The sequence below is a fragment of the Ischnura elegans genome, chromosome 2 (genome assembly GCF_921293095.1).
Source record: "Ischnura elegans chromosome 2, ioIscEleg1.1, whole genome shotgun sequence".
Lineage (NCBI taxonomy): Eukaryota > Metazoa > Arthropoda > Insecta > Odonata > Coenagrionidae > Ischnura > Ischnura elegans.
This window is the reverse complement of record NC_060247.1, coordinates 96,985,187-97,012,460: the sequence shown is the minus strand read 5'-3', so window position 1 is coordinate 97,012,460 and position 27,274 is coordinate 96,985,187.

Here is a 27,274-nt window from a genome sequence, read left to right as displayed (position 1 = left end):
GCGAGGGTCCGGATCGCGGTGGTGAATGACAGGTTTTGACGAGGGGGGCGTCGTGTACGTATTAACCTCGTAGCGCGAATATCTTGTAGGCAACTTAATGCTCGGCCAGAAAGCGATTCGCGATACGTCAAAAACTGCTATGGACGTACAGACAGCGTTAGCCAGATGTTAAGCGAATTAGGCTAGGAGCCGCTAGAGACTCGGAGGCTGCGCGCTAGGTTTAGATTGTTTGAAAAATTGAGAAAAGATATCTTTAGGAACGACACAGATAACATCATCTTAGAGCCCCACCATATTTCCAGGTCCGACTGAAGCGATAACTTAAAGGGATATATTTCCGAACGTGTAGATATGCGAATTCGTTTTCCCCACGAAACCAAAAACAACCTCAGTAAATGCCAGTCATCATTTTTTTTAGCGTTTACTTTGTATGCGTACACGGCTGGTGTGATAACAACCCCTGCCAAATGCCTTTTTGGGCGGCTTGCAGGGAAGTATGTAGATGAAGAATTAAGCTCGATTAGTTATTCGTAACATTTAAGCGTGAACCATCGGTCATTCGATACTCGAGATAAAGTCTATTCATCATCCTATAGAAATAATAATGATCACAAAATTAAATTTTGAACTTTGTTTCGATATTTTAGGCGTTATTGATATAATTTATTTAAATATAAGAACTAAGCGCTTGAGACGATACTTCACTGTGCATGCTCTAGGTGGCTTGTACTATAAGACATCTGAAAAGTCATGTAAGGTAAGGAAAAATTTCAACAAATTCTGGAAAAATAATATTTGCAGAAAAAGACAAGTGGATACTTTTCTTCTTTCTTTTCAGTATATTTCTTTGATGGTAAAAGAACATCCTAATCCCAAGGTTTCATTCAGTTGGTGCTCCGTAGCTAACTAAAAATATTTTACGCAGTGAGTTTACTTAGTTTTTTACTTAATTCCACTAGTATATCTTGTCAAGATGAGTATTCCCTTGAATACTTCAATCAAAAGGTCTGGAAAGAATACGAAAACACTCTAGAAAATATGGAAAACTGAGCGAATTTCAGGTTGATATTTCATCACCGCAGGAACCCAGAGATTTCACGCTTTATTTCTTCCAATCGCGTCTCGGCGTAAGATGGTTAATGACATCGTTGATGATAACATTTTATGTTGAAGCTATCCGCCGAAATAATAGTCCATCGTATGGACTATGGAACTAATGTTGTGATGAATTTCTCTCGTTTTTCTACTTCGTAGTCTTAATAGGAGAAAAAGACCCATACGTTACCTTCAGGATAATTATGCACAGCTGCTGACGCTAATAATTCTCTTTAATAATTAGTTCCAAATTGAACAAGTGAACACTGCAAGCAGTAACCGTAATTTTTTTGTAAGATTGAAGAATAATTCAACTTTTAGCTACATAAATTGCGAGGAGCAGGTAATAAGCCATTATTTAGCCTCAAATAGTAGTCATTATGTAACCTTATATAACCATCCATCCTGTTTTGAGGCGGAGTACCTTGCTTAGTGTGTGCGCGGTTAGATTAATTTCAAGAGGTGTTGGTTGATTTGTTTTTTAAAAGTACTTAAAGAAGCGTTAATTTATGTGGTGGAACATGGCCTTTTTCAGTCCTTGAATTTCCTCTCATGCAGAGGAAATGATTAATACTGCTTTATAAGTCTTGCCTTTTATATTCTTAGTCCTTCCATTATCTTGAATTTGACTTTATTTCCCCGAGTTTTACTTTTTACTCTCTGGGTTCATTGAACAAGGTTGTGTCTTTTAAAGTACTCTATCTAATTTTTTTCCTTCTCCTCGTGGCTTTCTGCTTCTGTTAAACCGCTTAGTATCATGGATTAACAGATCTTCAACTTCCAAAGCGTTTCCTGAAGATTCCGTCATTTCCTTTCGTTCATTCTGAGTGTCATAATTTCTTTTGCATTCATGTCCGTTGCATCCTATCAATTGACGCCACTATCTCCTTTGTTATTTTAAACCAAAATGGTGTGATAACGTAAGATAAGATAACGTGATGCTCTAAAACATGGGTCTTCAACCTTTTATGATGCAAGGGCCGAAAATCGATTTCATATCGTCCGGAGGGCCACAATGCTCCACGTCACTTTACCACTAAATCAATAAAATAAAATAAAAACATATGATTTCAAAGTGTAACAATCTTTATTGGTTAACAAGTTCAATCAATGCGATTTTTGGCATTGTTTTTTTTTTGACGAGTGTGTCAATATTTGGTTCGCGATGCCATATTTTCTTTAGTCTCTAGGGGCCGCAAGAAATTAGGCGTCGGGCCGCCTGCGGTACGGAGGCCGTGGGTTGAAGCCCCTTGCTCAGCAAGATAGTATACAAATTTTGGGTTGATGCATCCCAGTAAGCTTCTTGGTGTATGAGGCATAACTTGGTGGTCTTTCTTTATATTCATGTAAAAAAAGCCTCCGGAAAATTTGGCGCACCAAATATAAATAACATGAAAGACCGTGATTTCTGCTCCTAGTACCATTATACAGGATTATCATATCATATTCATACCTTATTTATACCATAATTGTCAAATATTTTCCGTTGGAAAGGAAACATAGGGTTTACTTAATACATTTACTTTTCTCGCGACTTGAAAATGGGTGACGAGTTGATATCCATTTCTTTAGGAGCTTTGAGAATGAGTGGCGAGTCAGAACCCGAAACGTCGGCGCTCCTAAAATATCTTAACCGCGCGGAAACTCGAGAAAACTTTATTATTATGTTCGCTGGGAAGGTGTAAAATCAGAGGGCTCATTTACAGACAATACCTTTTTTAAGTTTTTTTTCTTCTCATCTTGACCTCGTTTAATTCATGGTAAAATAGTTCTCGGAGTATAGGTATATGTAATGCAAAAAATTTTTTGGCCAACGTTTCAGTTTATTTTTAAACTGTCATAAGGGCCATACACGGCCTTTCTGTGGCTTCCTTTTCTACCATCTTCAGAGCGGATAGTTATACTGATTTTAATTCATATTCTCGAGTTCTTATTTTCTAGCTATTATAATAATTATAATAATGATAAATATAAATAAATATGTGATCCACTATGACAGCCAATTTTAGAATTTTGTGTCATTGTAGTCATTGATTTTAGCATTCGAATGCAACATTTCCCTTGATTTTTATTGGTTTTCTGCTCGTCTAATGTTTTTGCATAATAGTTTTGGTCTTATATTTACGCATATTGGGTCCCATTGCCATGCATTTCGTTAGCGTCGATGAATTTTCGTATTCGAAATTTAATCTGTTACTTTTTAAGCCATGAAGAAACACTTTGTAAGTTTTATAGGTGTAGCCTATATCGTCAGCAAACTGAATCGACACGCTGGTTTATTGTTGACAAACGAAAGAGGAATGCTCATTTGAGATACTGTATCGTTCCTCTAAACCAAACATGCATTACATGTATAACTGTTTACCCTAAAAATAAACAATGCATCAGTTGGTAAATCTGTGAAAAATGGTATGGAGGATACGATGGGAGGTGTTTTATTTGAAAAATTTAATTTAAAATTAAGAGTTCTTCTTGTGTTTCGTTGATTTTTATAACTCTAACTCAATACTCATAAACATTTAACTATTCAATATACCGTTAAAATATGCGAAATGTAGGAAGTCTGTTAAAATAACGTATACATATGAAATGCGAAAACTTCATGTGGTGGCATTCAATGCAATGAGAAAAAAATAACTAGAGCGAGAGTACCTATTTGCGTAGTACTTTGGAGATATTCTGTTAGAGGTGATGCATTTCTTTGCTATCACAAGGAAAACCTACGCTAGAATTGTTACGAGAGGGCAATCAATTTCCTAGAAGAGGTAGCCATTTTTGGTTCCACTCCCTATAGTCACTCTCTTTGGTCTAGGAGGTTCAAGTTAGTGATCTGGCGAGTGGTCTGAAACGGTCCAGCTTAGGCTTGAAAAACCTGCCTCCACCTAGATTCGAACCTGGGCTTGCATGAGCCCGTGCATATCTGGTATTCTAAACTGCTTTGCCACCCCTTCCCCCTAGTCGATGTGCACCTAAATTTCGTTCCAGATCTTGTATCTATTATTCGCTCTAGCTTACGAAAATTTCCGTTACGACTGCAGCAATTCAAATACTTTCCCACTCCACGATCACAGATCTATTTTCGAGCATTCAAATTCTGAATTATCTTTAATGGTTAAGTTTGATTCAACAATTTATACATACGCTATTTTGGTGCAAGGTCAATGCCTAAATTCCATCAGATTTTCACATTTTATGATTTACCATAATTAATTATATATTTTATAATGCACCCTAATTTATGAATTATTGTGTAATCTGCATTAAATTGATATCATTTTTAAATCCCAAGCAGACGAAACTAATTTATAGGCCATATCTTGAGACATGGTCTCATATCTTGAGAATGATAGCCTCATGAAGGCAATCGTTGATGGACAATTAGATGGCAAGAACGAAAAAGGAAGACTTCGAACAAAATATTTGGAACAGGTAAAGAATGTTTTGAAAAAGGAGAATAACTTAGGTGTGAAAAGATTATATAATTGGAGAATTCAGTGGAGAATTGCGTCGAACTAATTTTAGGATTGTTGGCCGGTGATGATGATACATTGATTATAAATTTTCATGCCTGCAGCGACTCGTCTCAATCACAGAATGTTTTTCATATCATTATTAAGCCTTTAGCGAACGGCAAGTTAGTTGCTAGTAAGTCATAATGTGGAAATAGATCACCTAACTCTTCGGCATCATTATCACATGGTAATGTGGCCAGAATAGTTGAATTAAGGCTAATTACCAAAAGTCAGAAATCCATTTTTCTGGTAATTTTAGCAATATATCCTTCAGTGGTTCATTTTTAAATTATCCACTGTTCTTAAAGCATTTTAATGGATATTTAATATATTTCATGCTTATTGTATAAGTAATTAATATAAATAATTTAATAAATACTACCAAAGATGCCTGAAATACCTCACATCCGGTCTGCTTGGCATGGAATGCACCATTGGACAGCATATGAACCATATTTGGAGTTGAAGGCAGCTATTATCGAAATGGAAATCAAATCGTGGAGTTCATAGTAAAAAGGAGCATCCATGAAGGTCTTCGACTGCTCCGTCTCCGTAATACCCTTCTTAGAAGCCCAAATTACGGACCTAAAAATAAGAAAAAGGTATTGAATAAGCTAAATATCCTGAAAAGACCATTATTTAAAATGGAACTTACGAAGAGATCAAAAATGTTTGATCTATTTATAATTATTTTACACATTGCAGCCTTGAAGTAATTGTCTAAAAAGTATTATTATGTTGTTAAATCGTTCATTCTCCCTTTTCACTACTTCTTGATGCTTCATTTAGTAAAGAGAAGCATTATTAGGAAACTTTAAGGGATAGGTATTTTTTCTCGCAATATTTTACTTATAGTTTCAATACATTGAAATTTGGATGAAATTTTTGGAGTCAAATGGGATGAGTACTACTTTTTGAGCAAATTTTCTCATGTATGCTCGATGATGTTTGAATAATGAATGTTTGTGCAAATGTTCTGATTATGCACAAATGAGGGCTTTCCTCGTGATTTAAATCATCAAAATATAATAAGTTATCAATAATAAAAATGAATATTATTCCTGATTAAACAAATACAATTATTATTAATACTATGATTTGCCTGGAAACTTTAGTGCCTCAATGAAGTGTTTCCATTTCAGAGTATGGCTAAGTAACTACAATGACATGTATATTTGGAGTAACGTGGAGATTATTTATCATTAGCACTGATTTATTATTCTTTTTAAACAGTCTTGCCTTGGGGGTTGCGTAGAAGAAGTGGAAGTAACTGGTTTCAGCATAAACCTCAACGAGTGACTCCTACTTCCTGGTCTAGCTACGCAACAAAGCGTGAGTATTGGCCATATTTTGTTTTATTTAGCGAAATGTTTTCTCCTACAATTTCTTGATATGTTTAATCATATTTAAAAAAATGCCTATTTCAAAAACTTCAGGAAAAGTGTTATTCTACGCTTCAAATGAAGTTTCGGATTTTTAGTCAATATCAAAAGATCGAATGAAGGTTTTTCATTATGATTTAGTAAAATTATGGTGATTATCACAAATTGCATAACATCCAAGCGTTACAAGGTACACAACTTGTTAACGGATGGCTCTTGGTGGAGCCATTAAAACTTACTTGTCATCCGGTGACACTATAATTATTTCTCCCTCTACACACCTTCATGCTTTATAATCATCATGATCGCTACCTATGTGGAATTTGGCCAGTTCCATCGCTCCACTCGCATTCTTAATTTACCATCCCTCTCATACAAGATTTTTAGGTTTCTGGAATTCTGGACTGCTTCCTAGATAGCAATTTTGGGCAACTTTTATATAAATTTTCTATTCATGGTAATTAAAAATGTACCTTGAGTGAAAGCTCGCATATATTTATATGAACTCTTTGTTTTAAGTTTAATTTATGGAAACTCATTGCTATGACACTCGCCACTGTTTCAGGCGCTTTAGATGCGTACTATTTCATGTAGTAGCATCATGACGTAACTTAAGAAACCGTGCTGAATACTAAAAGGGTTTTCCATGCCGTAATTACGGTGATTGTTCACCTCCCTTAACTTGCACCTTTTACAAGTTACTTCTCATCAACCCAGCCATTTATGGCATCAGGAATTTTTTTATTTTTAGTTTGTTCCGCCTTTCATAAACAAATTATGACTTATTCGTTCTAAGTGGCACTGCTGGAAATTTCTTCCTATACTATACCTATGTGGTATAACTGTGGTGAACTATACCTGCGTGGTACTGATAAGAAACATTAACGCTCTTCAGTTTATTTCCATAATCTTATCATAATGATTGTTTCTATCATAATAATTAGGCTCACTTAAAATATCTTGATCATCAGACAAATGGTGTTCCACTAGAATTTCCGCAAAATATTTAATCTAAAATTTTCCCTTCGACCGGTCAGACTTTCCCATTCTAAAATCCTAATCCTAATTAATTTATACGTCTACATTTATTGTAGAAATTATGTATTAATCTTGCTACTCGCCCCGCACCATCGCCAAATCAATCCATGTGAGATGATATTTTGGATTTGAGACGCGTATTTACATTAAAACTAATCATTCATTCATTGTCCTCTTGACAGTTCTTGTTTATATGATAGAAAGAACGAATTCCCATCCCCATCCCTATCAAGTAATTTTATCCTCATCATGTAAAAACGTTAAACAGCTGATGAATTAGCAATGAATTTCGGACGATAACACATTGATATGTGAGAGTTCTCATAATATAATTGTTTATAAATAATTATATTGCCTTCTCAAATGAAGGTAAATTATAACCAATCTGTTTTATTGACGAAATGAAAACTTTGAAATCTCCTATTCTGCTACATTTTTTCAACTCATTTTGAACGTCTGCCTGCACGTATACCCTGGAGCTAGCCTGGTCATAGTACTTTCTAAAAAATTCTCATGTTTGCGAATGCCTATGCTGCCTCATTCTCGTGCTGCATGCCCTCAAGTCACCCCTGTTACATTTCAGATTCACTCTCCTCCTACTATTGACAAATATAGGTTACGTACTGTACATGCACAGCCTATTTTACCTAGCCCTTGTCCAGCTTCCCTAGAACTAAAATATCGAAGGTATTCAGTTCAATCATTCATGCGAGATGTTTTTTTTGCTCTTAAGGCGAGTATTAAGGTTAACATTTATCATTCATTGTCTCCTTTACAGTTCTTGTTTTTATGATACATAGGACGAGAATTTAACGCCGAACAAGTAAAAATCATGAACTTCTGTTGAAATAGAATTTTTCGGACTACATTACATTGCTTTATGAATGTTATCTTTAAATATATCCTTTTTAATAACATAGACTAGTAAATAAATAATTTTATTGTCTTCTCAAAAAAGACAATTAATCACCAGTCTGTCTGATAGGGAAACTTTGCTGTGAAGTTTGTAGAAAAAATATCAAATCTCCAAGTACGAGTCTCGTACGTTACATTTTTGAACTCATTTGATCTTCTTCGCGCATTTATACCCTAGGTCTTGCCCGGTTATCGTATTTTCAGAAAAAAATACCCAAGTTTACGCGGGTCTATGCTGCCTCATTCTCCTGTTCCATGTCCTCAAGTGATGTTACATTTCAAATTCACCCCCCTCTTCCTCTCTTGCACATCCTCGTGGTTCCCTCACAAGACCTTTCTCCCAAATATCCCTCTTCTTTGTCGTATTTTACAGCGTGCCACTGGACCTTAGAAAGATACCTCCCCTCGAACTTCTTTGACATTCGCACCCCTCATGCGAGAATCACCGCCTCACCCCCTTCCTCAAGACTGACCTGAGACCCATTGAGACTTCTCTCTGATAGGTTCGGTTGATCATAAGGGGAGTTGACTGACGACCGAAGTTAATTGAGCCGAAATAAAGCAGGCCTGCTTTTAAAAATATTGGTACCACGAATAATGAAACTGGATTTTCCACTGAGTCAAAGTGCCACCTCGCCATTAGCCTACCGTTGAGGACCGAATAGCGACTGATTCAATTGTTACGCCGAGCCATCATGGAGGTGCTTACTGAAGAAAATGATTCTGTTTTTGATTCGTATTTGAAGACCAGAGTCATGTTTAGTCATAGCCCTCGCGATATGTTAAAAATTTCAGACATTTAGCCAGTGGAAATAAATTATAGATTGCTCCTTGGAATGAAATGACTAACTCATCTTGAATTTATTTATTCTAAACGTTGTATTGCATCAAATGTGGTGTAATAACCTTTAAAATATAATATTGTATCAACCATGGTTTGAATCCTGGCTTGCCGTGTTCAAAGTGGTGTCCACCTTGGTTGCCGTGGCACCCACGCGCGATCTCCAAGGTGCGCCAATGTAACCTTGAATACGCACATTATCTAGTATAAATTGTTAACTAAAATCCTCTAACCATAAGATAAGAACGAGGCAATAATCATAACTTATAAATCGTGGATAGTAAATCTATCGGCATTAATACCTCAAGGTGTGCAGTTATATGTGTGAGATTCATGATATATTCATAATGAAAAACAATTGTTTACTCCGCACTAATTTCAATCGTAACCGACACGGGTTAAGGCAACTCAGTGCCAGTTTACTAGTAAATTTTCCTACAGCATGATGAAGTGTATAATTGTGTTTTACAACGAAAACAACTTCCAAAACGTATCGCCTGAAACGATTTCAAATGAGTGAAGGCTTTAATTCAAGTTCCACAATACACACGTACTCTATTTTTTTTTTATTTTTTTTGTACGTTATGGCGCTTGCTTCATAATAATACAATTAGGAGTCTAACTTTATTGGGAAGCGTTCATAAGCACTCTTAGAATCCACGCAAAAACATCCTAAATTCCTATCCCCACGTTCAAGTTCCATACCTCAATTCAGTTCACAAGTTCATACCCAGTGCACAATTATATTTATTTTTTGGTTCGCTATAACAAGTTATCTGCAGATTTTTTCTTATTTTTCTCTTCCTCTGTATGGTCTCATTGTTTACTTGTTGTAATTTTTGCTTCGGGGTATTTTTTTGTTTTTGTTGGAATACAATTGTGCCAGGTGTAATTTAATTTTGTTGCTTGAGCATAAATTGCTATATGTCTTTGTATTTGCTATTGTCTTAATGTTTAGGAGCCCAGGGCATTAATAATCTATCATTCATTCTTGCATATATTGTAACTTCGGGCCTTGTCCAACTCCATTTTTTTTATTTTATTGAACTCTTTTCATTTCATTTCGTTCGTTCTTTGTGTTTTCATTTGTGTTAATTTATATGTTAATGTATGTTTTGCTAGGTTAATGTTTTAGATTGTTTCTTTAAAAGAACGTTCCTTGCTAAATAAAAGGGGATTACTTAAAAAGCAATTTTAACAGAGAAGACGTGAAATAAAGAGGGGCAATGTCAAATTGAGGTTTTAAGGAAGTTTACATTTACGTAAATGAAATGAACAAATTGGTTGTATTCCAACAATTTATTTTCAGTTACAACTAGTTTCGGCCCAGCGGAACCATTCTCGGGTACCTGTGTCGAAACTAGTTGAACCTTAAAATAAATTGGTTGAATACAGAAAAGTTTTCATTTAATTAACGTTAAAATGAATTTCCAAAAAGATGATTCAATGACGATAAAGAAGAGTATAATATATTTATTTGAGCATATAATATTATTATTTAAAGGATCCCGACGTCCAAATATGCACAAGTTCGACCACAGCTCTTGTCCCACGTTGCTGGTCTCAATCTGTCGGTAGCCCCCCCCCAAAAAAAACCAACCCGATCGCTCACCTCTCCTCACGTACCCGGAGATAAAGGATTTATCAACAGACGCGTCGTCTCCAGGTGCAACCGGCGTTCGGCGATTAGGAACCATCGGATTCCAATTCCTTGTCTTCCCCCACCCGCCCGCGGGCCGCCCGCCCAAGCCTCGCAATATTTGAGACGCGATAACGTTATCTCTCGCGAAAAAATTTCGCCGCCTTCCCGTCCCCCGATCGGTCGAAATTAGGCCTCTCCTCCCACCCAAACCTTTTCTCCTCCTCCTCCTCACCCCCCACCCCCCCACCCACTTCCTCCCTCCCCTTCAGTCTGTCTGTCTGTCTGTCTCTCTGCGATGCGTCGGGTCGCACAGAATGCAGCGATTGTCGTCGTCCCACCCCTTCCCACTCTTCCCTGTGCTAGCCGTGTGCCGTGGGGGTGAATGCCCTGAGAAGGAGAGGGACTAAAAAGAATTTATTGGGTTTTCGGTAAGAGGGGTGAGAGGAAGGATTCCGAGAGCCAGACGGAATTAAGGCCAGTTTCGAATTACTTCGGAACGTCTAGTCCTGTCTTTCTCTCACCCCCTCTTCGCTGATGCTTCTGTCTCCTCCTCCATATTTTAACTGCCACTCGTTCATTCCTTTAGTACACACGCGCCGTGCGGTACGGCTCACCGTTGCTGGTGCTGTGCCGAGAAATAGTATCGCTACACTATAAAAACCAAGGAGGTTGTTAATATCTGGAGGGGGCACCACTGATTTCGAGAGTGGAGCGATGTGTGGTCGGAATGGGGGTGCTTGGGTAGGACAAGCCACGCCCACTTTGACAACAACATTGACAATCCCATAAGGACCAATGCTTTCTATTTGGTGAAATTTTTGGAAATAACTCGTTAACTCATTAAAATAAACTATGGAACGCACAATATAAACCTTTTTCTCTTACTTCATCGATAGGCTTCGTAAAGTTATGACTAAAAAAATCTTTTCACAGGGAAAAATTATCATCAACCACCATGGTTACGTTCTACAACCAGCTCAGCCGAAAATAAAATTTTACGAAAGTAAACTAGTCATTAACCTGCACATGTACAGGTATTAAATTTTATTATAGCCAACATAAATTAACAATTACAGTAACAAAGTATATTTTCAAGGATATCCCCACCAGTAAAGTGGCTTACAGACACAGAGAGTTTATACATTAATAGAAGTATCACGAATGATGAGAAAAATCCTATGAAAATCACCGTCGAAATACTAATGATTATGGTAGTTATTTCTAGTGATCATGGCATTTCTCGCTTAATTTAGTTCATTTTTTAAAACAAAAGTCAGCCACCGTAAAATATCAGTCGGAGACTGTGTCCAACAATTGACAAACTAAGATGACTACGCCAAAATCTCGGAAACAGTGCCCCCAGATGTTTACTACATTCTTGGTAAAAACCCACATCCGATCAGGTACTGGGCGGATTACCCACTTGGTCAAATGTATACATTGAAAACTTTTCCAAGTGCTTACAGCTTAATTCGGTACAACCTAGACCGGATTCAGATAAGTGTCATTTGTGCAGAATTTTGTACGCCGGTGTATATGGCCTTCAGCCGTCCTTGACTATTTTGGTAATTATTTGTGCAATTAGTGTAATGAGTTCTCTTAGAATCGTTATTGTATATTTTTCAAAGAATTACACCGAGTTATGACTATGCGCTTCTTCGTTCAGATTCATGAATACATTATGCTCTCAGCATTTTAACGCAGTGAAACTATTTTAGACGGTCGACTTTTGCAATTTTGATTATCCCGTCGTAATCACACTGTATTGGCTTCCAACAGGAAGAGAAATATGCGAAAAGCTATTCTCTGTTTAGATTCCAGTATCCAATTTATATAAGATATGGTATTTGGGCGTTCATGAGCATGAAGGAGCTTCTGAGAGGATCGTTATGCAAGAGTTTAAAGAAAAGGTTAGTGAAGAGTTTGATTTGGAGTGTGGCTCTCTACGGTGCGGAAACGTGGACACGTGTACAGAGAATATTGGAGGCATTCGAGATGTGGGTATGGAGAAGAATGGAGAGGGTGAAATGGACGGAGAGAAAAAGGAACGACGAAGTGCTGGACATGGTGGGTGAGGAGAGGCAGGCTTTAGATAAGATACGGAGGAGACAGAAGGTATGGATGGAGTTAGTGCTTAGCGGGGAGGGGATGCTGAAAATGGTGTTAGAGGATACAATGTTAGGGAAATGAGGGAGGGGAAGGAAAGGAATAGGATTTTTAGATAGATTGAAAGGGATTAGGCCTTACAGTGAATTAAAGAAGGAAGTGCTGGAAGGAAAGGGAGGCTTCCAGATCACTTCTTGAACACTCCATCGAAACATATTTTAATCGGTAGAATACTATAATAATAATAATGAATAATGGTATTTGGAGGAATTGATCGTAATATAAGTTCAACATAAGTTTTGTTTCGACTTAATAAGTCATCTCCGGAGTGAGAATGGAGATGGATGGGTAGAGAAGAGCTAGTGCCGGTGCCAACCTGCTCCTATGAAAAAGCGTTAAGGGAACCACAGTCTCACGTCCAATCCGTCGGATGGAGGTCTAAACTTGAAGAGCCTTTCACACAGTGACTTAAAATCGGTCTCGCCCTCAAGAATTTTCCGCCGACTTCCTGATTGCCAGCCAATATTGCCTATCACACCAACCTGATTCCCATTCGTTTTAATTACAGTATGTTTGCCTGTTACGGTAATTTTTACGTAATTACAACCATGGTGTCAATATAGCGGCTGCTTTCGGATGGATTCCAGCACTATAGGAAGCCTTACGTTACACGTAGCGTTATAAGATCAAAGAGAACTGTTTACGTTTACCTTAGCAGTTTCGAAAACATAGAGGGAATACTTAGGAATCTCTGCGTAAAATGTGTTCATTAGAGCCTTTAATATCCATCCAAAGCACGATTCGGTTGTAAATAAGTACTTCCATAATGATTTCATCCTTCATTTTTATAATATTTTTTTTATTTACAGCTCTTGCGGGATCTACTTCTGTTTAAAAAAAGCCCTTCATTTCTAACTTAGGTCCTCTATTATTAGAATCTACAGCTCTTAAACACAGCGATACTGGATTCCACGCTAATTACAAAATTCTTGCACTGACTGCGGCCTAAAAATTAAATAAATAAATAATAAATAAATTGTTTTATTACTCCAAAAAAAAATAAAAAGTACAGAATAACTTAAAAAGGAGTAACTTTAGGTAGCCATTAAGGACAACCTGTTTTATGGCTACCATCATTTACATAGGGTCATGCTGACATTGAAACATTTTAGGCACAGCATTTGAATTGAAGTAAATAGGTACATGTATTACATGGTATTATATCATAGAAAAATATCCTCCATACTTTGCATTCTAAACAACCAAGACTGTATATTTTTCATAATTGCGATATTATTTTTTGCTTTCAGACATGAATCAGGTAATAAGTTATACACTTTTGGGCCTATAAACAAGAAACAACGTTTATACAGCGTAAGGTTAGGTCTTGGTGAAGTAATACGTGATCTTCGTAGGGTGAAGGAAGGACGGTTGTATAATAGTGGCCCCGTATTTCCACTTCTCATGGAAAATCGACGTAAAACATTGTAAATATAATTGGTTATATGTGTGCAAATATTTAGTGCTTGTAACGCGTAAAAATCAATTTTTATTATTGTTGTTGTTGTCGTTGTTTTTGTTGTTATTTTTATTATTATTATTGAGAAATTTATTATTCAAGGCATTATTCGTGTGGGCTTAGCTATCTTTCCAGCACAAAGGGCTCCGACACTCACGCCGTTAGCTCCTGCTCGGCGTGAAGAATCACCTCACGCACCAGATCACAGCGAGGTGGGAAATTAGATGCCGGCGATATCCGAACCACCATTCTCTTCCCTTGAGGCTGGTCGGGAGCATTTTGTCAATTATGCGATCTCTCCCTGTGATTTATGCTCCGTTGTCACTCTAACACGGGCCTCCGGCGCTAACCGAACGGGGTCCCGAGGTCTGGAAGTTTTCCTAATAAGGGGACGCGAGGCTGGCTTTGGCTCGAAGTGGCTAGGGATCTGAGGGGGTGGTACGAGGAATGAAATATTCTTCTCAACGCATCGCGAAAAGCTTGGCTGACGAGCCCGCGAACTCAACCGTAGGTGGTTGCTACGTGCGCTTGCCCAGTTAAACTGATCAAACGGGCATATAATTGAACGCGCGATGCATCTCCACCGGCGATAATGGCAATGGATTGAGATTCTATGATGTATATGGCGCCTGCGGTGTGGCTTTTTCGCACGCTCATTAAGATCCCGGACAGGCTTGCGTGGATGTTGGAAAGGTGACAAGCGACCACCAAGAGTGGTGAGTCTTGCGGAAAATTGTCCAACTTATTTTCTTCTCTCACTCGTGGTGGCTCTGGCGATTCGTGAGGTCGACCACGTTTGGTTGGTGATTCCGTGGCCGGTGATCTCGCACGTGACTCAAGATGATAACAAGTGATCGTAGCTCGGGTGCCGATGCTGCATCACGAGCATTGAAAATACTTTTTAGCTCCCTAATGTTTTCCCGACTTCACTCCCCAAACCGTTTTGCTGATATAAATTGGAGAACTTCTGTATGCTGCATTTGCAGTATCTTAATTTTAACATGGTTATCGGAGTAGGAACTTCACGAATTCCATCCAGATCGTCACGATTGGTGTCTGGAGTGATTCTTGTATAGTAAATAGCAGAAATAACAAGGTTATCATGCCATTGTTATATCAATTTCCATGATTGAGAAACACCTCGGGAATAAAGTAGTATACCAAAGTGACCGAATGGTATGCCCATCTAAGAGATTCGCCGGAAAGCGATATTAAGGTTGCTTTCACTAATCTTTCTACATGCCGGTCACAATAAGTTATTTGTGAGTTTATCGCTCACGGGCAAAATTAAAATGTAACTACCTTCGTAAATAGGGCATAACTCCTTAATGCAATGCTGAAATCAAGCTTAGGGCTAGTGGTGCTGTAGCTAAGGCAGTAAGAATGGCTACTCAAAGACAATATATCGTTGATCTTGCCTAATAATAGCGAAATGGTTGTGTAGAGAAACGGAGATAAGCTTTTTTTCCTTTGTTCTTTCACTGTAAAATAAGAAGATGAACCTCTTTCGTCTCTGCCACTTCACTTCCATCTTGAAACTTCTCACTAGGCTCTTTTCTTCTATTTAATTTTAAATTGCATCCTGAAAGGCACCCCAGTAAGTTTGAGGGGATTTATCAGTATTATGTAACATTTTTCTCAAGCGTACCATAGCCCATATTCATTGGAAAAGTGTCACCGGATTGATTTTGGCTGTTTGACAAAGTTGGCTTCCATCGGCTGCTGATGCACCGTAAAACTAAAATTTATTATGCTCAAAAATACTATTTCCCTTTTTTAAGTAAACATTGTAATGGACGTTGAATGGAATGGAACATCATCATAACCTTGAAAAATAGTGATAATATTGGCCATTATGTATAGTTTTACTACACCCAATGTTGTATGAATTCTTCTTCAAAGATTTTTCCCGTGAACATTAAACTCATACTACCGTTCTATCTCTATGCCAAACAGAATTTTTTAATTTACCGATTCCGCAAAAGCCTCGAAGTTCTACCTCCACCAGTGTAGTAATTTATGTGCGCACTCCTCCTTGTGTACCTCCCTTCTCACACAATATCTCCGCTGTCTAATTTTCCCTTTCCAAATGTATTGAGGAATACTTTTTGTGACTTTTCCTTTTTTTCTCGTGTCCTTTCGTGTGCTGGCATAGGTATACAAAGTTCTCTTTAATTAGAAGACTCTGTCATTTAGTTAAACTATTGGCAAACTTCCAGTCAAACATCAGGGGATGGTATTAGTCATTCTTCAGGATAGATTCTTGCATTTCCTTACTTCAGTGAGTATATTGTCCCAGAATGTTGGAGAAGTTCACGCCTCAATACCTGACAAGTAAAATATTTCCTCTTTGATCCTGAGTTACTTTGTATTTATGAAACCTTCCCCTAAAAATGAAATTCCTCTCTATGCTATGCTGCATTTATTGACTTCTAGTTTTCTGACATTTACACAATTATTATTTTTTTCATCTTCAATCATCAATTTAAATGTTTCTCCCAATCAGCAAGCAATTTCGAAAATCCAGTATGCTCATGATATTAAACCCTCGAATATTTTGTGAAAATTGCCATTTCGGTTGTTTTCAGGGAAAAATTTTCTTTAGTCATTCCGGTTTTGCGTCATCATCTTCCCCTTGAAAGGTAAAGCGAGGTGGGCCGACCGCATTCCCATTGAGTTTCGAGAACACACTTAACGGTTCGTCACGGTAGTGGCGTTCGGACAGAGGCTAATACCGCACGAAAATAATGAGTGGGGAAGGTCATTTGGCGAGTGCGTAAAAATTCAAATGTGCCTCGGAGAGGTCAAGCGACGGAGCGTCCGCAATAAATAAAACACAAGCCTCCGCGTCGAAATGAAGCTGTGAAGTGGCGGCTGTTGGCATCGGGTCTTGGCATTGGTTTCGGGTGACGTGGGGAGGGATTGCATCTGTGAAAAATCAACAAGATGATCCGCTGGAATCTGATAAGCATTCCCACGGTCCCACTACTCCCTCTCAAAAATCGCCTGGAACTCGGAGAGTTGTCTTGAGGGAGAGAGAAAAAAAAGGCACGCGACAGTGCGGAAAGGTGTCAAGCCCTTTAAAACCTGAACAACGTTTTGTGCAAATTGGTGAATTATGCATGGGAGGTCGCTGCCGTCCGATGCAACGCGCAGGCTTATGAAAAATTTAGCGAATGTTTTGGCTCGAGTCACCGCTCAAGTTATGTAAAGCGGCTGTTTCCCTTGAGTAAATCTTCCTCCTTCATCATCCTGCTCCCACACACTCTGCGGCTAATGAGCTTTCATATATCATTTCCTCGAGAATATATGTCGTCGTTGCAGCGAAATTACTGGCTTAAACTGTAAAATAGACTGTTAAAATATGGCTCCATTAATTTAAAAAATAATTGTGTTACGTTTTTCAGGTAATGACTGTGCAATTTCGCTTAAGAGGAATCGGTACAATATTATCTGAAGTCACTTGCTTTTACGGATAACGAAGTTCGAATTTTGACCATGATTATAAATTAGCGACTTGCCTTTGTACATACTGATGATAAGCATTACGACATAAGTATTTTAAGTACGTGAAAAGTTTTATTTTGAGAATCTAAAGATTTTTGTCTTGTCAGTTCGCAACTTTATTGTGTTCATTTGTTTACCAGGTCACATTTTTATCTTCAATTTGATATGTTAAAGGAGTGTGGGAAAGGAATTATATTTGCCTTTTATGATGAGTTTCTATTAATAATAGACTTTGATATAAAAGAGGGGCAGATGCTATTTAATTAATTTCTCTCGGGTTATTTCTCATTCATTTAGTGGTTTGAAAGAGAAAAGAGCATAAAAATGTCCGGGCATAAAGTCAAAAATGGATTCCTACTGCCAAATAAGCATCATAAATCAAGCACCATTTTTAAATTTGGTTTTGAACTTTGGCCTTTAGTTTTTGGGAAAAAATCCTCTAATGATTCAACGAAAAGTATTATTTAAATCAACTATTTCGAACGTTTTGTTTAATACGATTCAACACCAATCACACAACTATACGATGATGGAATGACAGCAATTTTTTTATTATTTTGATTGCGCTTGTTATGGAAGTATAAAAAGGATCACAGTGCCCCGAAATCGAAAGCTACCATGCTCAAATATCGATCGAGGAAACTTCTTTCCTGTAACAGTTATTGCTTAGATTGCTCAGTGGCCTAAATTTAATTTTATGACTAGTTTCTCAGAACTTAATGCACCTTTCTTGCGGAAAACTCACTCAGGAATTTAACTCGTATCTTGGTTTGGATAGGTTAGGCTAGAAATTTTCCCAGACTAAGCCACAGTCGTACAATTTTCACACATCTATAGTAGGGGGCTCAATTTTATTCCCTGTAGCACCTCACACTAGAAGAATATTTGTTTGATGTATTTGGAATATAAATTCCTGAGTGGGTTTTTTCCCTAAGATGCACTAACTTTTGAGAAACCAGTCATAAAATTCTATTAGGGCCGATAAGTAACCTTCAGTTAATATTCGTAATAACAGCTATGGCAAAGAAGTCACCCTGATAGTGAAAGTATATATTGTCGAATCCTAGGTTGGTTAATAATAAAATTTGTGGAACTGAAACAATAGGGTGGTTTCCTATAATTTTTTTATTGCCTAAATCGAAAGATTATTACTCCTGGAGTACATATTTCACGCTTTTAGATTTTTAAATGACAATATCTATTTTTCGCGATTAAATGAAAAGTGAAAATTTTCAAGCGCGCGGAAACGCGACGGGCAAGTATGAATGCTGGGAAATCTCCGTGTGGCGTCGTTCTGGTTCCCGCTGCCGCAAGTGAGGTGACCTTGGGGCGAGGCTTTGAGCGCTGATACGACGCAGGTTGCTAGCAGGTAGCAGAGTACCCTGATGGCTGGTAGCGTTTGGCTTAAATAAGGATTAATATCAAACGAAGAAAACTTTCCGGCTTAGACAGTTTTAATAGGCGATAATTGAGACATGTCTCCCTGAGCTCTGTGCCTCATGCATACATTGGTAATCTCAGACGATGTAAAACTCCTATCTACTCGTATAGAAACTAGGTCCCTGTGGCGTCACGTAGGGTGGAATCGCATGGGCGCCAATCTGGCCTTTATCAAATGAGGATAAAATTGACCGTTGCCATTCGTCTAAACCGGTATATCTAAAACCAAATAGTTTGTATAATATGAATTTATTAATGGTGGGTAACGAATGTTATTCAAAGCCTTTCGTTTTCTTTGATCTACCCTATTGTTTTATCTTTATCATGATATCGATTTTCGATTTCCACAAGATATCGCTTAAAACGTTAAATTCAGCTTCAATCGGAATTTGAACACTCGACATTAGCAACCAACTTTGCCGTACCGACTATGCTAGCACGCATCCTGTAGTAAAAAAAACTATGAATAAAACTATTTCAAGGACTTTACGGGAGCTCTTGCTTGTTCAATCCACCAGCGAAAATCAGAACAGTTGGAGTGCAGGTTCTCTTTTTTGTGTTCACCCACGGGTAGAACAAGCATTCATGCCAAAAGTGAAAGGGAGCAATGGAGCATCCCAGTGGTCACGCATTTGCTATCTCCTATCTCGGAAGGCGTTGAGCTAATCTTACTCTGATTCTCCCTCCCAATTGTACATGTTTTCTTTTGATCCAATCGAGATATTGAATGAAAATAAAGCTTTCTTACTTCATGCTTTCTTATTCAGAGGATAAAAGTGTTAATTGGAATTGACTTTTGTTGAAATTTGGTGAGGTGAATTTTTTGCAACAAATGTGATACATATAAAATAAGTTATTGTGGAGTTATGAATAAATTTTTGAAATACTGGCTCAACTTATACTTGTTAAATTTTACGGGATATTGATATATATGTGAGTGCAAACGATCATTTCCTTCATGGAGAACTAGGTTTCACTAATTTCTTACTCAAAGATAGATATATAAATTGAAAAAAAAGATACAGATAAATAGATTACTCTATTCGTGTTGCATTAATTTTATAGGTAATTTAATTTTTAAAGCTTGGTGCCTCACAGTCATCGAATCATGTAGGTATCCATTTCTATTTTTTCTGCAATAACACCTAACCTAGTTTGCCTAACACCTAGTACCATGAGCTTCGATATAATTGCCATGGGAATTAAAGAACCTGGATAGCGTAGTGGTCTGCGCAGTGGCCCGGAAAGCCCGTGGTTCAATTCCCGGTCCAGGGGAATTTTTTCTCATGGTAATTGCTGTATATTTCACCGCCATTCACGCGGCAGGTTTAGAAATATTACAACTACTACTAAGCTTGACTATTACCACTAGGTTGTATATGAACTAATGAGCTCTACAGCCTTGACAGGTAAATGTTAAATAAAATGCTGCAAAAGCCGTAACAAGTTACACTTATCCGTTATACACTGACCCGGAATTTGCTGCGATGGTTTGCGAAATAGAAAGGACCGGAGGGACCAAACACAGCCTCTCAACCGGTAAGCCTTTGCACTCACTCACACACGCCAAGCTGAAAATGCCTGGAGAATAAGATCAAGAAGAGCGGGGCAAGATGCATAATAGGAAAGTGAGGAGCGTACACTTACAGTTTTATATCGACCCGGATTTGCTGAAATGGTTTACGAAGATGCAAAAGAACTACTACAGGCAGTGGCGCAGCGAGGGGGGGTTTTGGGGGATATACCCCCCCCCCCCCCAGAGCTCAGAGAAATTTTTAAGTTTAATCCATTTTACTTAATTGGATTAATATTACTTATAGAGTAATGTAAAAAATTAATAAAATAACCCTCCGAAAGCCATAAAACTCACCATTTTGAACCATTTATCTTTTAAAAAATTCTGGTGGGAGCCCCTGCCCCTCCCGCTTCCCCTGAAGGGTATTCCATACCCCCAAACTCCCCAGTATTAGTTGCGCCTAAAACCCTCTCTAGACTTAATACCTAGCTGCGTCCCTGGCTACAGGGACCATACACAACCTCTCAACCGGCCAGCCTTGGCACTCACTCACTCACACGCAATCACACGTAATCACCAAAACACACAAGCTAAAACTACCGTGAGAAAAAGCTCAAGAAGATCGGGTCAAGATGCATAATAGGAAAGTGATATGCGTGCCGCATATCACTGAGGCAGAGAGGCTGTGTTTGGCGCCTGCAGTCCTTTCCATTCCGCAAACCATCGCAGCAAATTCCGGATCAGTGTAAAACGAATAAGTGTAACTTGTTACGGCTTTTGGAGCATTTCATTTAGCATTTATAACTACTAGGGTTTACGATTTTCACAGCCTTCACGGCATGCTTTATTCCACGGGTTTGAGGCTACATTCAAATCGTTTCGTGAATTTTATAACTACCCTCTCCCAGTCACATCAAATTTCCAACAGTAGAGGCAGAGTAAAAAATCACCTATCAATAATATTCTAAGAATTTGACTTGCACTATGGATTTCCTTTGTATCACAATCAATAGCTTATTCATTTCTCGCCCGAGCACTGCGGAGCGATGCACGAATTTGCCCACGATTTCGGGAGAAAGACTCTTTACGAAAAAAAAACGAAAAAAGCGCCTTTAACGAAAAAAATAATTCCGAGCCGCCAGGGTTTCCCAGCCGCCCGCCCACTCACTCAGCCGGCTTGATCCCATCCACTCGCGGAATGTTTTGCTCGCGTGGGCGGGAGGGAGGTGAGGGGGAGAAAAAAAATATGGCGGGAGACAGAAGAAAAGGAAATCTCCCAGTCTCATCCCTGACCCGGATTGTTTCCTCCGCTGTATATTTTTTCCTTCGAAAAACAAAGGCTTAGGGGAAACGTACCTTCCTACGAATTAACTCCACGTGTCGAAAAAAAAGAAGGGAGTTTTCCCTCCTCGACGAGCGGCGCTCAAAATCCGTGGTGTCCGACTCGCCACGGCCGCCACTTTCCACTACGTCAGTCTCTGTCGCGCAACCAAGGACCGCCACCCCTTCTCGTGAGCAAGAGACCCTGCCACCACCCAGCCCATTGGGAGGAGAGGATGGGTAGAGAGAGTATTGATGCGGAGAAAGGAGTTCATAAATCTTCATTTTTCACTGAGGGTGTATGCTGGGTAAAGTTTTTTTAAGACTCAAAGCCAAGTGTTCGTGAGGCAAGAGGAAGCTATGCCCAAAGTTTCCATTCAGAGTCCGTATCATCCTTCTTCCGCCCTACGAAAATCCTTCTAAATCCTTCTATACCCTTCTAAATATTTCTATACCCAAGCGTAATCTTACGTGATTTGTTTCTTATTCATAAATCAATGTATTATGTATCGCCGGATTCTTGCCTGACATTTATAAACTGTACTTTCAATTCCCTTAGGTATTCGCTATCAATAATCGCTAGCTTGTCGACGGACAAACGTTTCATTTTCAAGTGTTTAAAGAACAGATTCTGCCTTGTGGCCCAATTCCTGCGGAGATACGACGCTTCGGTGCAGTCAGTCTGCTTGCCACACAGATTCTAACTCTTTAAGAGGCTACTTAATTTTTGAAAAAAGTCCAGCCTTGATTGATAATATCTTCCCCTAAACATAACCTCACGTCATTTCAACGATGTTTCTTATTCATATACAAATTTATTTTGTATTACTGGATTCTTGTCTGGCATGAAAAAAACCGTACTTAAATTTCGAATAAAGTCGAGTCTTGGCTGTTAAAAAGGCGAGACATGGAGACTGTTTTGCTTTGATGTAGTATCAATTAACAATATATGTACCTACAGTACTTATAATACTATACCTCATCATGCTTATTTAAGGAGTATAACCTAGCCCAACACAGGTTATTCTTCGTGGCTACCTAAAGTTACTTCCTAAATTATTCAGTCGTGGCTCTATTTTGTACGATTCTTAGGAGAAAATAATAATTAATTTATTATTACTTCTTTACTGTAATTTGTCATGTACTGGTCTTTTTAATTACTACTCCGTAATTCAGTTGATGTGGCCAGACATTGAGAGAACCTAAGCCGTTTATTTGTCCTTCCCAATTACTTCGCGGGGGTGGCTCGATTTAGAATAGAAATAGGAGAATTTGCTGTTCTTGCCGAGTGCGGAACAATTCAGGTCAGCCGCATCGAAACCTAAATGAGATCTTTCCCATGTTTTGTAACATGTTGACACCATTTCTAACCTGTGTATCAATGGCATTTTCTCAATGTTGTTTCATTCGCCATCAGATTTCTCGATTTCCAAAATGTTTGGTGAACTAAATTACCTATTCGTAGCTTGAGAAAATATAATTCACCAACTACGCGACAGTAGCTCACACAGCCCTTTGTGAAGTTAGTTAGAGGTGGAGGGGGAAGGTCTATTGGTGCGGTACTAGCCGAACCGAGCGCCATCTCACGACCTAACACCGTTAAAGAGACCTCTGAATGCATTTGGGACACGATTTGCGTAAGGAGTAAGGGCAGCAGCAAAAGGTGCGCGCGATCGCCTCAATTGTAGGAGGTCAGCACCACGAGTCGGAGGAGGGAAGGCCGTAGAAAAAAAATAGGGAAGGAGAGGGGAGTGCGGTTGTAGAGGGAGGTGGGGGGAAGAGTTCAGTTTCGTAATCGAAGCAACAACTGTGCAACTGAGGCAGCGAGTCATCGGCGTAAGTCTCGTAAAGTCGGTGGCGCCGGGCTCATCTACACCATCTGTGTCTACACCCGACCCAGTGCGTTCAAGGGCGTGTGGAAGGGGTTGGGATGGTAACAAAAAACGAGACAATTTTGTTCTACGGTACACGAACTCTAGATGGAGATATAATACCAATCTTTCGTAATTATACTAGTGATTTCAGTTGAACAGTGAGTTGGGCGTTTATCTGCGATCGAAAGTTCAAATCCCAGGTGGATCATTCTTACACCCCAAATAAACATACTAAACAAACTCCTCTTAAAATCAAACTAAAATCCCAGGATAAAGAAATTTTGAATGTGTGAAATCACTTGTTTGTGCCTAAGTCAAGGCTGACAATTAATCTCATCTAACCTGACCACCCTTCAGGTGGAAGCTAGGAGTGATTGATATTTTTTCTAGAGGCCTCAATGCTTCGAGCAGCCAATTTCTGAAACAATCTTATATGCAAAACAATTATTCCCTCAGAGGTAATCCTCGCCTGATGTCCTCAATTAATGCCATGAACTGCAGTCCGCTTAAATTAAATGATATGAACTAGCTTAGACTCTTTTTGCCCTTGGTAACTTAATTTCGCTCTATTCTCCAAAAAATATTTTTGACTGTTTTGTATCGAAGCACTATAATTTTAGGATTAAATATTTTGCTAAATGCTTGATATCCCTTCATTTCTGAATCAGTGCATAACATTAGAGTTTTTAAGGTAGATTAAATTAGTTCAAATTCTTGTATTATAAACTTTCTCGTTTAGTGAAAATTTGATAATATTATGACTAATTACTGAAATATTCATTTAGAGTTTTACTGTATTAAATAGCTGTTTTTTTAAATCACAACAGAAAATGTCATTCCTTAATTAAATATTTAATAAGAATAACTTCATGCATTTTTATACCTTTTTCTCTACATTTCCATTTCATTACATGTCTCTGTTGCATTAAATTATGATAACCCCTCTCTTAATAATATTTTACAGCTTCCTCGTTTTTTTTCTGCGATTGACGAAACCATCTTAATTTTTCTCTATTTTATCTGGAACATAATATTAATCCTCTAAATAATAGAGAGAAAATTTTGAAATCAAATTTTGTCATTGACCATGGCTGGAAATGTTTTGTTTAGTATGAATTTTTACTGTGCATAATTTGGTGTCCAGGTCCTTCTTCCTTCTTGTTCGCCATTACATTGCTCTGACGTTGTTATCATTATTGTGGCGACATCCCCTGCATTTTTCAGAGAGTAACTCGGTGCACGTATTGCGATGATGCTCCTCGTTATGCCTGCAGTGTGCTCTCTGTCTGCAGATGTAGAAGCATAAATCGATAGCCACGTGTCCTCCGCCCCGCGCTCTCAAGGATCTTTCTGGGTTTCACGTAGATGTAAATTTAGCACCTACACGTCTCCTATTCCGAAGATTAGCGCGCAGATCTTTCTTTTCTCTCTCTCTCTCTCTCTCTCTCTCTCTCCACTCCATTCCTGTCGGTCTCCATGCAGTTCGAGTCCTTCCCTACTACCCTCGGAATTCACCACGCTCTCCTCCACATTTCTTTTCTTTATTTTTTATTATGGCCGCCTCTGTAATCCGTGATTCGTCAGAAAAATGTCCCATGCTCTTCCCCCTCCTCCCCTCTTCCTCTTCCAATGTCTCCGATTCTCGTGACGGTGACGTTACCCAACCTCCAGTGGCGCCTTCCCATCTCCTGCAAAAACCCCTCTCCACTACTCGCTCCTCCCCGTAGGTGGGTACACGAAGTCGGAGCCCACTCTCACACATGTGCCACATAGTACGCCACATTCACAAAACCTCGCGCATGGCCTCCATCCCCCTCCACCTCCCCAACCCTTAATCCTGCCTCGTGTGCATCCCTCCCCTACCTCAACCCCTCCACCCCCAAGTCTCCTCCCCCTTCCTTTCCTAATTCGACCCTCAAAAACACTCTTCTTGCCTCCTCTACCTATCTGTGCTCCTTCCCAGAGTGAAACCACCTTCAACATGGAACAGCGTTGGTGGAATACATCGCGCATCGTGTTCGAACTATAGGGCTGCAAATCCTACAGAGAAAAATTAGGCTAAATGGCCAGGATTTCGTAGAACGAACGCGAGGTGGCCTGTATTGCTAAGGTATAGTATAGATTACATGGATTACTAAAGTTTAAAATGAGTTGATAACGAACATTATGAGCATATTTGACACTTAACCATTCCAAGTGATGATTTCTAGATATGCAATCGTTTCCAATTAAAATTTTCTCAGTATGTCTAGAATAACCAAGTGATTGCAATATAATTAAGAATAGGAAAACAAATGTTATCAATGCCATTGTATTTATTATCTGTCAGTTAAAATTTTAAATGATACAAATTATTTTATCGCAAGATAAATACTCTTTATCCACTATATAAAGTTATAGTCATCTCCTTCTCTCCTAATTCAACGCTCAAAAACGTTCTTCTCACCTCCTTTCTCTGTCCCTCTGTGTTCCTTAGCAGAGTGAGACCACCTTCCACCTGCGAACCTCTCCTTTCAGTGACGAGCGTTGGTGGCATACATCGCGCATCGTGTTCGAACTATAAGGATGCAAACCCCTTGGAGAAAAATTAGGCCAAATGCCCAGATCTTCGTACAATTGCCGTGAGGTGGCCTTTATTGTTATGGTATCATAGTGATTTTATGGAATACTTTCAGGTTAAAATGAGTTGATGACGAATGCCATATCCATAGCTAAGTTCTAACAACACGTATCTCAAAAATAGCTACTTTTCAGGAGAGCAAAAGAAAGAATTTATATTTTTAATTGTACACTGAAATTAAAAACCAAAAATTCATAAAACTGAAAAACAAGCATTCATTTGCAGGCGAAGAGTTTTTTTTTTAACTTGAATTTCATTTTTTTAATGTTATTACCTTTTGTTTATGATACCTGTCTCAAACCGGCCAAAGTTTGAGATACGTGTTGTTAGAACTTAGCCATCGATCTGCTTCTTTGAGATTTAACGATTCCAAGTGACAGTACATGATTCAAACGTTTCCAATAAAAATTTTCCATCCAGGCTTGACCTTTTTCTTAAAAAATAGCTGGAGCCTTAATTCTCATAGTCGCACACCCTTGAGAATAGAGTGTTGAAGGTAGTTATTGCAATATAATGGAAGGAATTTCTGCGAGTTTGTGCAGCAACAGTTTTTTTATGGTTGGTAAATGGAAAACAAATTTGATTTTAGCTAATTTTCAAATTTAGTATCGTCCTCCAGACGTAGGTAGAGTTGAGTCACATCTTAGATGTAAAGGTTACGTTAGAGTTGAGTGCCGTAAAATTTGCTTGACTTGACAGCTCACTAAAAATCTCATGGAGATGTAACTATTTGAGCTTATTGAGGCTTGCCCGACAAATAACCGTTTTTGTGATCTAAATTTCCCTTCATGAATACGTTGTTGACTCAGACCAGGTTGTCAAATACGAAAATTTTCCAAATCAAATAGTATTAACATCTGCCATCAGAGCCCTTTTATTGTATATCTTGAAGAAAATTAAATGTTCAGTCCATATTAATGAGGGTCTCGCTGCCATGCATGCTGTTC